Source organism: Canis lupus, chromosome 3 (genome assembly GCF_048164855.1).
Source record: "Canis lupus baileyi chromosome 3, mCanLup2.hap1, whole genome shotgun sequence".
NCBI classification, from domain to species: Eukaryota; Metazoa; Chordata; class Mammalia; order Carnivora; family Canidae; genus Canis; species Canis lupus.
In genome coordinates this window covers 52,370,892-52,385,547 of record NC_132840.1, presented here as the reverse complement: position 1 = coordinate 52,385,547, position 14,656 = coordinate 52,370,892, and the positions used below count along the sequence as shown (strand labels likewise).

The 14,656-nt window shown below is 41.5% G+C and overlaps 1 protein-coding gene across 13 annotated transcripts in view; it reads left to right on the top strand.

The window, feature by feature from the left end:
* The window catches only part of MYOCD (myocardin), a 306,072-nt gene that overhangs the window by 209,981 nt on the left and 81,435 nt on the right, over positions 1-14,656 (top strand). The window lies entirely within an intron of this gene.

Here is a 14,656-nt window from a genome sequence, read left to right as displayed (position 1 = left end):
TCTGGGGAGGCAGAGGGCGAGAAGCTCAGCAGACCAGCTGGCTGGTGCTCAGGTGCAGGGGCTCCCAGACTGGGGGCTGCAGCTGAAAGAAGCCAAGGCACATGCAAAGCAGGTGCTAGAGAAGTAGTGGCTGACTCTGTTTGGTTGAATCTGCAATCGTTTCCATCTCTAAGACTTGAGGTGTTGGTTTTTCCCCCAAAATGAATGGCCGAAAAGTTGAAGACTGTTAGCTTCGTGAAATCATTACCACGATATTTTCAGACTGTTGCATTCTCAGGGATCTGGGCATACAGTAGGTGTTCAATACGTATTTCTCGAATGGATAAATGAATAATCCGCACCTGTCATCTTCATAATTAACACGATGTTCTAAGATAATTGTTCATGTGCTCACATGCTGCCTCAGTATTTCACTCAAGGCCACTTTTCCAGATGAAGCCTACTGGAGCACAAATATCTTACCCATTCCTCGATTCCACCTTGCTATTGAAATGACCAGTTGGTTTATTTTTAAAATTTGGGGAAAACTTATCCTATCGGGAACTTTCAGGAATTTCTACTGGTTGAAGCGGAATGAAAGGAAGCTAAGGGCTAATTCTCACTCTGGGTGTCTGTGAAAACTTCTCCTAGCTGAACTAATTCTTTCTTTGCCACTAATTCCTTACTCAGCAGCAGTGGCATCCACCTCCTGTGGCTGCTGTAGCAAATTACCACAAAGTTAGCGGCCTGAAGCGATGCACCTTTATTGTCTTGTGGTTATGGAGGTCAGAAGTCTGAGAAGGGTCTCCCTGGGCTAAAATCCTGGTGGTATCAGGCCTGTGTTCCTTTTGCAGACCCTACAAAAGAATCAGTTATCTTGGTTTTTAGATGCTAGAGGCACTGGCATTCCTTGGTTCATGATCCCTTCAAGAGACAACGGTGGAGCATCTTCAAATCTCTAACTTGCACATGTAAGGAATCTTGTGATTCCATTAGGCTCATTTAGGATAACCTCCTTATTTTAAGGTCAGCTGATTAGCAACCCGAATTATATCCCCAGTGTCATGTGTCTTACTAGTCCGAATGGCCTGCTACAACATATCCTAGACTAGGGGGCCGAGGCAACAGGAATTTATTTCCTCACAGTTCTGGAAGCTGGAAGTCCGAGTTGCTCTCCTCCCAGCTTGCAGATGACCACCTCCTCTCTGTGTCCTCACATGGCACAGAGAGGAAAAGAAAGAGGGGAGACATAGGGAGGGTGAACTCTCTGGTTCTCTTGTTCACAAGGGTGCTCATCCCTTTAGGGGAGGCCCACCCTCATGACCTCATATAAACCTAATATTTCCCAAAGGAAATACCATGGCATTGGGGTTTAGGGCTTCAACATATGGATTTGGAAAGGGAGGAGCAGGACACAATTCAGTCTATAAGACCATGGGAGGTAACCTTCTCATAGTTCCCAGAGATGAGGACATGGACATCTTGGGGGGCGGGGGCGTTCTAATATGTTATTCCCACCTCCTTAACCCCACAATCCCTCTGTTGTGCAGACTTTGTTCTGCAGAATTTTTCCCTTAATCTGGATTACATGGCCATAATCCTAATGCCCCCCAACCACCACCACCACGATGGTCCACAGAAGACTGATGCTACACGACATCGACGTTTACATGGCAGGACATTTTTAACAGTGAGGCGGAGGATGCTGAAAAGCCACACCAGATCTTTAGCCTCAGGATTTCTGGAACACTTTACTAGTTCTGATGTAGGTTGTGGACTTTTAAAAAGTAGTGATTCTCCAATATGTTTCACCTTTATTCACACAGCATCTCATGGGGCAGGTTTAGCTGGATAAATGTGTTATGGAAAATTCTGCTCTGGACAGAGAAGCTCACAGTTTCCAACTGTGAATGCTTTAATGGGGTGAATTTCTGTATGTAGGTTCCTGGCAGACCCTTCCCCACCCCAGGTAAGCACTTACTTTGATGGTTCTCCTTCCTGGCTGCTTGCTTAGGTGCCAGCTCACCCTTTCACTCTTTCAATCTGTTTTGTTTTTGTTTTCATATTTTATTTATTTACTCATGAGAGACACAGAGAGAGGGGCAGAGACACCGGCAGAGGGAGAAGCAGGCTCCCTGCAAGGAGCCCGATGCAGGACTCAATCCCAGGACCCGGGGATCACGCCCTGAGCGGAAGGCAGACGCTTAACTGCTGAGCCACCCAGGCGTCCGTGTTGTTAATTGGTATCAGGCATGAGTGCTCCCCACCCCAGGGATAATCTCTGTAGGATTGGAACCCTGTCCTCAAGAAGCTGACCTGGAAAATACTGTATGTGAGTTACATATTCATTCATTCATTCATTCATTCATTCATTCGACAGCTATGTCCAAACAGGTTTCCCTTGCAGTAGATGTTACGAGAAGCTAGGGGGCTGAGTATACAGTTGGGGAGTAAGAAAGAAACCTTCCCCATCCTCACATGGAACCTTAGAGCAGACCTGCTAATGTTCTGTGCATGGTTCCAGCAAAACTGTGCCTTCTGAAGTCCACATGAGAACACAATTAGCTGGACCTTAAAGGGCGAATGCATTTTCATTCCTAAATGGGAATTTAAAATCTTTTTTCTTTTTTCTTTTTTTTTCAAAGCAAAAGGAACATTCAGGGTCTGGCTCAGGCCACCTGCTTGAGACCATCATTGTTCCCTCCTGTCTAGGTGTGTGGGGTTTACTCCTGTCCCAGATGCCCTTCCCTTACCATCTTCATTACTGGGGCAAGAGCCCCCTACCACCCACCTGCCTTCTTTTTATCCATAGCTCTTATCAGTGATCAGTTATATTAAACATTTGACTTAGTTACTTGTTTGTTTTTTGTCCTTCACGCAGGCCAGGATTTTTGTTGATTAGTTTGTTTTCCCTGCTTTATTCCCTAGCATGTCAAATCATAATTGGCATAAAAAAGACACCATTAAATATGTGTTGCAAACATATTTTATTCTTTCCCTGAAGACTACTCAGAAGCAATAAAAGTAAACAATCTGTGTGGGTTTTTTAAGAAGATTTTATTTATTTAAGAGAGAAAGGGAGAGCACAATCAAGGGGAAGGGCAGAGGGAGAAGCAGACTCCTCGCTGATGAGCAGGGAGCCCAATCTGGGCCTCAGTCCCAAGACCCCAGGATCATGACCTGAGTCAAAGGCAGATGCTTATCTGACTGAGCCGCCTAGGTGCCCCAATAATCTGGTTTTATGTATTTTTAGGCATAGATGTTGTGTATTAAAACTAGAACAGCAAGGGTAGAAAAGACTATAAATACAAAATTCAGAAAAGTAGTTCCTCTGGAGCAAGGAAACAGTAGTTAAGGAGGTCAGGAGGTAGGATGTAGCCTAGGCTAGGGAAGGAGGTAGGTAAGGAGGTAGGTAAGGGTGTAGCCTAGGCTAGGGAAACCATTGCTGGTGTTTTTAATCAGGTTAGGCAGTGGGTGTCTGCGTGTTTATTAAGCAAATTAATTGAACAGTGTTCACTCAGGGCTCAATGATATGTGGCAATGCAACATGAATCGAGGATTATAATGAGTCCAGTTTCGTGTGCCTGGAGGGCTTTAAAGAAATTAAGTTTTTCAAGACCAGAAAGAGTAGCGTTCATCTTTTCTCTGCTATAGTATGTGTCAGGCACAATCAGGAAGACTTTGTCAGGTTGGATTGAACCAGATTGAATGGATTCTAATCTAGTTGAATCCAGTCGGAGAGTAACAGATGGACAGGCCAGACCTAGAGGTGCTCAGCTTCAGGGTTCGACTTTTATATACTTCAGAAAAGCCAGACATGAATAGAAGATGCTAGAGCACAAAGTGGTCTCTCATCGCCTTTTTTCCATGTTATTAGCAAGAACTCACTGGCCATCTAGCAGATGGTGACCCACTATCATGCATCTCTGCCCAGATCCGGAAGGAGGAGCCAGCAGGTGCATTTCACAGGGGTCTGCCTTCCTGGGCTCACTCATGCTCTCCCATGGGCAGGGCCATGGGCGGAGCCCGTCACATTCCCGCCGATGACCTTGGGAAAGTCAGCCCTGCTCACTTGGCTTTTGTTTCCATCCTGATAAAATGATTCATGCCATTTGTAAGGGAAAGACCTTTGTAGAATCATTGACGGTTTCTTTTTATGGAAAGAAGTCCCCATCCCCATATGGGAAGGGACAGCTTGACGCAGTGGCGTGCGAATTGCACAAGAGAGAAACATGGAGTAGTTCAAAGCCTTTGATGGACATAAATAGGACTTAAAAAACAACAAAAGCAATTAGCCAAGTAATAGTTTTACAGCAGTGCTGTTCTAGGACTTAGATTTTCAACTTTATCATTAGGTAGCATTTGTTTTTAATGAGTAATGTGCACTAATTTATATTCTGATGTCACCTAGAATAAGTAGTAAGTCAAACTTACCCAGTTTTAGATTTTATTCCTAGATAAACTGAGGATCTCCAAGTGCTGTTAAAATGTGCCTTTTAGGGGGATGCCTGGGTGGCTCAGCAGTTGAGCACCTGCATTCAGCCCAGGGCATGATCCTGGAGTCCCGGGATCGAGTCCCACGTTGGGCTCCCTGCATGAAGCCTGCTTTTCCCTCTGCCTGTGTCTCTGCCTCTCGATCTCTCTCTCTCTCTCTCTCTCATGAATAAATACATAAAATCCTTTTTAAAAATCTTTTTAAAATGTGCCCTTTATTCCCAGAAATCTAGAATAGATAAGGCAATTCCTGACTGTATTTATTTTAAATTTTATTCATTTACTCATGAGAGACACAGAGAGAGAGAGAGGCAGAGACACAGGCAGAGAGAGAAGCAGGATCCCTGCAGGAAGCCCGATGCAGGACTCGATCCCAGGACCCCAGGATCATGACCTGACCTGAAGGCAGATGCTCAACCACTGAGCCACCCAGGTGCCTGGCTTTATTTATCTATTTTACTGGGCCTAGGTCAATGCCCTCTGGAGCCACTGAAAACAGAATAATTTCTTTCTTTTCTCCTCTTAGTCAAGGGAAGATAAATTTTTTCATTTCCCCATAGATGCTATTGAAGCATGTAGTTTAATCATGTCAGTCACCCTAATTGACAATTGTTGTATTCAGCCATCTTAGATGAGCCCCCTGAGATTAAAGAAGCAGTAGAATGCTAGCAGTAGAAATACTGATTTGCGCTACTGTGACATTGTAAAATGTATATAATGGCTTCCCTCCTGTGTGGAAACTTAGCCATCACTCCATATGTGTAGCAATAAAGAGGAGATCTACAACCTTTCAGATACTTAGGACATCTTGCCTAGCGCCCCTGGTCTGGTTGCCCAATTGATCTACCATCTAAGTGAGATTTCTGTCCTCAGTCTACATCTCTTTCTTCTCAGCCCCTTAAGTGGTACAAAGTCATCAATTCTTTCTTGAGAAACAAAGTCAAATAGTCCCAGATGCAGAGAAATGACTGGAATATCTCCCATAGCTTTCTGCCCTCCCTGTGTCTGGGAACACTCTTCCTTCTGGAAGTCATTCGGGTTTGTTCTCCTCAGGACTGGCTGGGCTGGTTCCTCTGTCCGAGGTTCCACATGGGACTTTATTGGTACTCAAGCTCCAGAAGGGGCAGGAAGGCTCCAAACCAGGCCAGATCCAGAAAATGTTACTCAACATTAATTGAACGATCATGTCAATACTTTAAAAGTTTTTACTATTTTGGGTTTCCTTCCTGTCCTTGTCCAGATGTGTAAAGATTTTTATAAAGTTACAGGGTGTATACATAGGTTGATAGTGTTTTTGCCCATGAGCCTATTATCCTAAATCGTTTTCTGAGCTGCTGTGCTCGTAGCACATTCTTATTTAGAAGACTGTATCAAAGTCTATCAAGTGAGTACATAGTAATCTGCTAAACCTTTTCCTTTTCGGTTGGAAAATGAAGCCTCATTATTTTTATATTACAAACAACATTATAAAAATCTTAATGCACATAGTCTTTTATTCCCCAGGATTGTTTTCTAGGATACTCATTGTTTAGAGTAAATATCCAAGTGTGGGAATAATGGTTATGAATCTCTAAGATCCACTTTGGTAGCTAATATTTCTGGAGCACCCACGATGTACCAAGCTTAACCCTAGTCTAATTGCCATATGCCAGTGAATGCTTGCCCCTGTAATAGAACTGGCTCAGAGTCAGCTTGGCGACTGATGTTCTGGAAGCTTTTCATACCTTTTCAGTCAAGAATAAAAAGGATAAGGAGCCACAGTTACCTGATACCTTTGGAAATGTCTGTGTGACCTGCTCTTTGGGGATCACCTGTTACCAGATAGGACTGATGTTTCATCAGGGAGAAGCACAGAGGGCTAGGGGTTAATGGAGCACTTTTATGATCTCATTTAATCCTTAGGGAATGTTGTCAGACACCTATAGATGGAGAAGTGGAGGCTCAAAGATGTTAAGCAACTGGTTCAGAGTACTGTAACCAATAAGCTGTTGAGGCTACATCTGATCAGGTTGGTGCCAGGATGACCATAGCTATTACGACCTAAAAGCTCCCTCCTTCTACTCCAACCCCCCACCCCCGACTCCAACATATATGTCCACTGGCCAAGTGGATTTAAAATACTTCATTCTGGGGATCCCTGGGTGGTGCAGCGGTTTATCGCCTGCCTTTAGCCCAGGGCGCGATCCTGGAGACCCGGGATCGAGTCCCACGTCGGGCTCCCGGTGCATGGAGCCTGCTTCTCCCTCTGCCTGTGTCTCTGCCTCTCTCTCTCTCTCTCTGTGTGACTATCATAAATAAATAAAAATTAAAAAAAAATACTTCATTCTGGATGACAACACCAGACATATACCCAATTACCATTCTTATCCTTGATTTCCTAAACAGTGATTTATCAAGAGACCTGTTTCTAGTATGAATTAATCTATAAATTATACACATCATTCTCCTGGAATTTTAGGACTTTCGATGAAAGCTATTTAAATCTCAGTTTGAGAATAAAAGTTCAAGAAATTTTTGAAAACCAATAGTAACAAGAATAGGCTTGCCCTAAGACACTAAATATAGCTTAAAAAAGAAATATCCAGTACCAGAGAGTATGTTGGTTGCCAGGGGCTGGAGGGTGGGAGACATAGGGAGGCTTATAACTTTCAGTTATAAGATGAATAAAGTCTATGGATCTAATGTATAATATGGTGACTGCAGTTGATAACATTGTATGTATAACTGAAATTTGCTAAGAGCCTAGAACTTAAGTGTTGTCACCAAAGAAACAAACAAATGTAAATATCTGAGATAAAAGCCCTGTTAATTAATTCAGTGGTGGGTTTCCTTCCACAACGTCTAATAGCAAACCATCATGTTGTGCACTCTTATAATTTTATCGATTATACCTCAATAAAATGAAGGAGAAAAAAGCAACGCATACCCATGTAGTAATTAGTATTAGGAGTAAAACATACTATCAGTGGATCACAGTTGTGTGTGTGTGTAACGTATACATGTATGTATGAATTTACTCTCTATTAAATTCCAATAATAACGGTGTCTACTCAAATTAGCAATAAAATATGTGATGAAAGAGTGTTGGGAAAATTGACATCCTTTTGGAAGTAAATTAATTCAGCTATTTTATAAAACATCTTAAAAACTCCTTATGTGGGCACCCGGGTGGCTCAGTGGTTGAGCGCCTGCCTTTGGCTCAGATTGTGATCCTGGGGTCCTAGGATCGAGTCCAACATCAGGCTCCCCGCAGGGAGTCTGCTTCTCCCTCTGCCTGTGTCTCTGCGTCTGTGTTTCTCATGAATAAATAAATAAATAATTTTTTAAAAATAAAAATTTCATATGGATTAAAGAGCTAAGAAAATCTATAAAATATTAGAAGAAAGAAGAACAGTTTTATAATCTTGGAGTAAGAACTGTCTTCCCATGCATAATACCGAAGCCAGAGAAGAAATAAAAATTGATGTATTTGGCCACTTAAAAAGTTTAAAAGGCTACATGGAGGGGGGGGTGGGAATCAGCAAAAAGAAATTTAAAAATCAAATAGTAGATTGAAAGAAAACACTTGAAATGTGTATTCAGACAAAGTTATTAAAAGGACTTGTGTAAACAATGGGATTAAAAGCCCACAACCTAAAGAGCAAGATAATTCAAGGGAATTTCAATAAGCCGGGATGAAATGTATTCAACCCACTAACATTCAAGAACATGCAGATTGAAAGACAGCATTATTTTTTCAAACATCAGATTTGCAAAAATGTAAAATATTGATAACATCAATATTAGCAAGCATGGAGAAATAGGCATCTAATCTCTTTAGTGAGCACATCTGAAAGGCTTAAGGGATACAGTTGGACAATTTCTATTGCATTTTAAATGAGCTCACCATCAACCAAGATACATTAAGGCATCTTAATTGAAAGAAACACTTGTATGTACAGGGATTTTCAGGGCATTATAATTTATAATGGGACATTATAAACTACAATGCCAAAAAGAGTGGAAAGAACGTAAACATCCATTAGAGAGGGCAAGGTTAATTAAGTTACGCTACACTCACGAAAGACAATAAAATGCAAAGGAAAAGGAGATAAAATTCTGTATGAACTGACATGGAAAGATCTCCAAGACATACACTTAGATTTTTTTTAAAGCACATTATGAAACAACCAGGCAGTATATTTGCAGTTTTGTTTTTTAAAAATTGGTATAAATACATAGAAAAAAGTCTTAAGAATAGAAGTTCAAACTGTTCACGGTGATACCCAGGGGTAAGAGGAGGACAAATGTTATCATATATATGTGTATATATAAAAATGGGATAGAGATACATATATATATATATATATATATGATATATATTCTAATGATATACATATATATATCATTAGAATCTTTTAGAACAAGAATGGTATCTATGAAAATTTTATTTATTTTTTTTTTCTATGAAAATTTTAAATGTGACAATGTATAAAGAGAAATTGGCAACATCATGATAGAAGTGGAAAACAACACATTTCTGTAAGCCTAATTGAATAGACAAAAATTCAAATCGGCATTTGTAGGATATGAGCACTGAAGGTAAGTTGACTATATATTTTAAACCTCTGACATGACCTAGAATATTAGAAGACTATTTTAAATTCAGTGCCCACCCCCAACACAACACATGCTGAAATGTCAATAAATTTAAAATATCAAGCTCATTTCTTGACCATAGGCAATTTTGAAAGAAAATACTTTTATTTACTTTTTTAAAAGATTTTATTTATTTATTCATGAGAGACACAGAGAGAGGCAGAGGGAGAAGCAGGCTCCCTGCAGGGAGGCCAATGTGGGACTGGATCCCAGGACCCCGGGGTCACGACTTGAGCCATAGGCAGATGTTCAACCGCTGAGCCACCCAGGCGTCCCTAAAAGAAAATACTTTTAAAAGCTGAAATATTTTAAGCTCCATGAGTTAGGAATCAAAACAGACCACAAACCTACCAAAAGCGTTGAAGCATATGCATAGAAAAAAGCCTAGGAAGTGATTACCTCTGGGTGGTAAGATTGGGAGTAATGATTAATTTTCCCTATATTCTTTCTTATACTCCCATATTCTTTATTTTGATTATTCAGTATCTCCTTGAGCTTCTACAATAATCAGGAATGAGTTTGGTAATAAATCAACTAGCAGTGAGCATTGTTTGTTTATGGAGTAGCAGGGATTACAGAGATCTTATCTGAGGAACTAAATCTGGAAGTGGCTGAGCACCCAGCAGGGGCAAGTTCTTAATAAATTCTCCACCTGTCCTAAAGCATGCTCATGTTGAAACTATAACCTAGGGGTGCCTGGGTGGCTCTATTAAGTGTCTGACTCTTGATTTCAGCTCAGGTCATGATCTCTGGGATGGAGCCTGGTGTTGGGCTCCCTGCTCAGTGGGGAGTCTGCTTCTCCCGCTCCCTCTACTCATGTTCTCTCTCTCACTCTCAAAGAAATAAAATCAAAACAAAAAAAAAAAAAGTAACCTAAAAATTTTGCTCGTCTGTGAAGACCAAAAACCCCCTGACCCCATCAGAAATTGTAAATGGATGTATTGAGGCATGGGCTCCACGGCCTGGCTGGTGTGGGTTCAAATCCTAGCTCCACTCTTCATGGTTATAGGAAGTTAAGCCTGTACTTTTAAGTTCTCAGATCTCCACTTATCTTTGTTGCCATATCTACAAATAGAGAGGCCTTCCCCCTGGAGATTCTGTGAGGCTTCAGTGAAAAGCCATATAAGAAGTGTTTGACATAGTTCAGGGATGTGCTCACATATTCAATAAATTGTAGCAGTTTTATTCACAGATGGGTATCAATTCTATATTATTGTTAGATTAACATGTATATATTAGATATGGTGTATTAATTTACAATACTTTAAAACCCCTTAAATGGCATTATAAAACATGTTGTTTCTAAATTCGCAACCACCAGCTGCTTGTGAACATCTCTTAAGGTGTGCCACTAGCTTCTCTCATTTCTTTTTTTTATACCCCAAGCTGTGTTTAAGAATGATGACAATAATTATCATTACTATAGAATGTACACTGTATTCTATAAAGTGCTCTGTATACGCGGTGTCACCTATTGTCTCCCTTGCAAGAAAATTCTTATAGAAGGCTTTCTTGTCACATTCACTTCCCAGAGAGGGGTGGCTGGTATCCAGCTTAGGTCCTTTGGTGTTATCTCAAGAGAGCCCGAGGCCTTGTCTGGGACCACAATGTTACCACTGGCTATGAGGATTAGCAAAGGCTCATGGCTGTTTTTCAGGCAGTACTGAGAACCCAAATCCTATGCTCTTAGAATCAAAAATACTGTTCTGTCTAAAAATAAAACCAAGAAGAAAAGCACTCTCCACAGGGAGCAAAATTTGAGGCTCACAGAGCTAGTGGAACAGTCAGCTTTATATACCATATATAGTGTATATTACATTATATATTATAATATATGTATATATTATATATGTATATATATGCATATGTATATGATTTATACATACATTTATATGTATTTATATATGTATTACATATAATATATTAATATACATTATATGTCATAATACATATATTTACATATAATGTAAAATTATATAATATATAATGTATATGTGTATATAATATATGTATTATATATTACATATATATGCAATGTTATGTATGTGGAACACTGTATATATTACTCACATATATGATATATATGCAGTATTATGTATATTCATATATATATGCAGTATTATATACATATAGTATTTTATGGTCCATTAACTACCCCCCAAAAAAAATCCTATTAGTCCATATGCTTTTATTTTCATACCAACTCTGTGAGATCACAAAGCTGGTTGTACAGATGAGGAGACATTAAGACCTTAAGAAATGTGTCCAAGGTCACCCAGTAGATTTAGAACCAGAACTTTCATCTCTGGGCCTCCAGCATCAAGTTCACCATGTGATCCCACAGAGGAATGTGCTGGCAGGGGAAGTACAAACAGTGTTCAGATAGGCAGGTACCTGGTGTGGAAACCAGTGGCTCTTTCAACAAAATGATCCCCCTGTTTAAAGCTTTCTTCACATATAGTAGCCATCTGTACTGGCCTCAGAATGGAAGGGCTGGAGATCAGGAGACGGGAAGATTCAGCACGCCAAATGCTCTATTGGCTGGGAGTCGAGAACAGGATGAGTCTTAGGGTTTGCAGAGGAACCTCTGACTCAGTGGAATGCCAGCCTCTGCAACGGGTTCTGGTCTTAACACATAGATTAGAGCCTGACACCATGGAATGTCCCAGACACAGAAAATGTTCTAAATGTTATGTCTGGTTGCTTCAAAATCTTGTGCCTAATGGCAGGGCTGAGATTACTTTCTAACATTTTTTTAAATGTTAATATATCTACATTTACTATTTTTCCAAACTTGATAGGTACCAGTACAAGTATATTAATGAAAGGCCTAAGGTATATATAACATGTATATACTCATGTAGAGTCATATATATACCTACATATATATCTTAATATGTAGCACTTTATAAACATAATAGCATGCATGTGTAAGGAATAGTCTTATACTGTCTATTGCATATGTATGTGTACACTATACATATCATATGAAAGACAGAGATTTTGTATTTGTAGTCTTCTATCTGCTGCAGAAAAATTGAAAGAAAAGCCTGAAATGTTCAACCAAAGGAGAATGTTTGAATACACTGAAAATGGGATTGTAGCATGCCCATTAAATATGGTGTTTTCAAAGTATACCTAATGAGGAGGAAAGCTGTCTACAAGGCAAGAAAGAGGTTTCAGTGTCCTACACATCCTGTGATCCCAATTCCTGAGAAACTGTAGAATAGATATTTTAGAAAATAGATATTTTAGAAAATGAATAGATATTTTAGAATATAGATATTTTAGAATATGAATAGGTATTTTAGAATATGGGTAGAACTGTAGAATAGAAATAATGTATCTATGCGTATACATATGAATTGGAAGAAAGAAGGCCAAACATCGACAGGTGTATCACAGCAAGTGTTAAAGACGTGAATGACCATTAATTTTGTGTTCCATCCTGGAACTTTTGTACATTTTCCAAGTTTTCCCTAATGAATATGCCTTTGTTTTATGACCAGAAAGGTCGTTCATGCTCTAAGTATAGTACACCACTGGCATCACTCGGGATCTCAAAAGAACTAAAATAGACCTTCAGAGAATCTAGCAAACGTGGAATGAAATTTTTTCTCTTAATCTGGGAAGCAGTCCTTTACCTCGGCCTCCTAAAACACCCCCTTTGTTCCAGGCTCTACTTCCCCCTGGTTAACCAGTTCTCCTCCAGGAAGCCACTGGACAGCTCCCTTGACCTTGTTCATATCCCTGTGGTAATTTACCACTGCTCATGGAGTCGGGGTTGGATCCTTGCAATTCCCTATACTTTGGGTACAAGGATGCCTTCCTTCTGGGTACATAAAGCGGGAATAATAGTATCTTCCTTGTAGGGGTTAGATCAAGGGTTGATCACCTGTTCTAATTCATGCAGGTAGAGAAATAGCAGAGCTCAAACCGGGAACCCCACCCCCACCCCGGGCCTGGGACCTGGTGACCGCTCCGGCCAGTGGGTGGACACCAGGAGCTCCCTCAGCAATCGCTTTCAAGGAAAGCAGGTCAAACCGCAAGCTGCTTCCCCCCGCAGACCGCTCCTGGGCCCGGGAGCGTGCAGGCTGTCTGCTTAATTCACTCATGGCTCTGTGCCACGGAATACATAAACAAGTGGGGAAAGCCTCCGAGAGGAATCTGGATGCCCAAATGGAACAATCTGTCTTCTGAAATTATTGTTTGAAATTGTTTATGTCAATCGCCGCGTTTCTGTTCTGTGCTTCTGGGACCTGTTTGTGATGGGGGGGTGGAGAGTATTCCCTGCCGTTGAGCAGGGACCCTTGAGGGACGACTCTGGGGACGGTGTGGGGAGCTGTTCACCTGTCCTCCTGACACAGGTGGGCTTTGGGGAGACTCCATGTGCCCCCAGGATTACCTGGTGCTCACTGGGTGCTGGATGCTCCTCTAGGCATGGAACACATGCTAATTTTCATCCTCGCAACAACCAGTTGGGAGGTGTCACCCCTCCCTACTTCCAAACTCACACATGAAGAGATGCAAGCATCTTGAAGGAAATTTAAGTTTCCATTTCATAAGTTTCCATTTCTTAAGTTTCCTGGTCCAAACAGACCAGGTGGGACTTGAACACTTGCACCCCAGCCTTCGGAGCCCATGTGCTCACTCCTCCCCTGTTCTGCGTCTCATCCACACAGCACTGGCCAGGACTGGCTTCAGCCACCTGACTTCTCACCCATCCTCCCAGAGACCGCGCAGACCGTGATTCTGCCTCTTAGTGACATGGTAAAAACCCAAGGCATTAGGTCCAGGGTCCAGTCCTTGTGGTGTCTTGAGCTGTTGTAACACACACAAAAAGCCTTCAGCTCATGGACCTGGCAGTTTGGTGAGTGAGCGAGAATTCCTTTTGAGGCATGAATTAGTCTTCTTCAAATGTTTTGACAAACTGAGTGTGGTGCTTGGGAAAGAATAGCTTCACGGTGTTTGTGTGAACAGACCTCTTTCTAAAACCACTTTACACCCAGCCATGAGGCTTGATCATTGAAACAACAGTATGGCAAGGCCGAGTTTGGCTCTCTGGGTTTGAATAGCCTCTTGGTTTTTACCCTCCAAATGCCCTGTGCTTGAAACCGGTCTGAATTAATGTCTCTCGGTCTCCTTAAAGGAACCTGGAGTCAGAATATCTCGTAGGATTAAGAAAGAACAGTGTGTGCCTGGTCCCAGACTCTTGCATGCATGCCTGCTTGTCTGTGAGGGCCACTGAGGCCAGTCCAATACCCCCCTCCCCAGGCTCGCCTTGTCCCCCTGCCCCAGACCACAAACCAGGTCATCATTTATACCTTCTCTTCTCTGGATGCTCCCAGCAGTGAATGGGTAGACTATGGGGCCTTTGTCATTCTTGGTCACTGGGGTCACTTGGCCATGCATCAGGACGCAGGGCAGTGTTTGGCCAGGGAATAGTTATTATTGGTACCTGGAGTCAGAAGGCAAGGAGCAGAGTGTGCTCAGGCATCAGAACTACACACAAAAATAAGTCCTGGCTCTGCGCCTTATTTGGGAA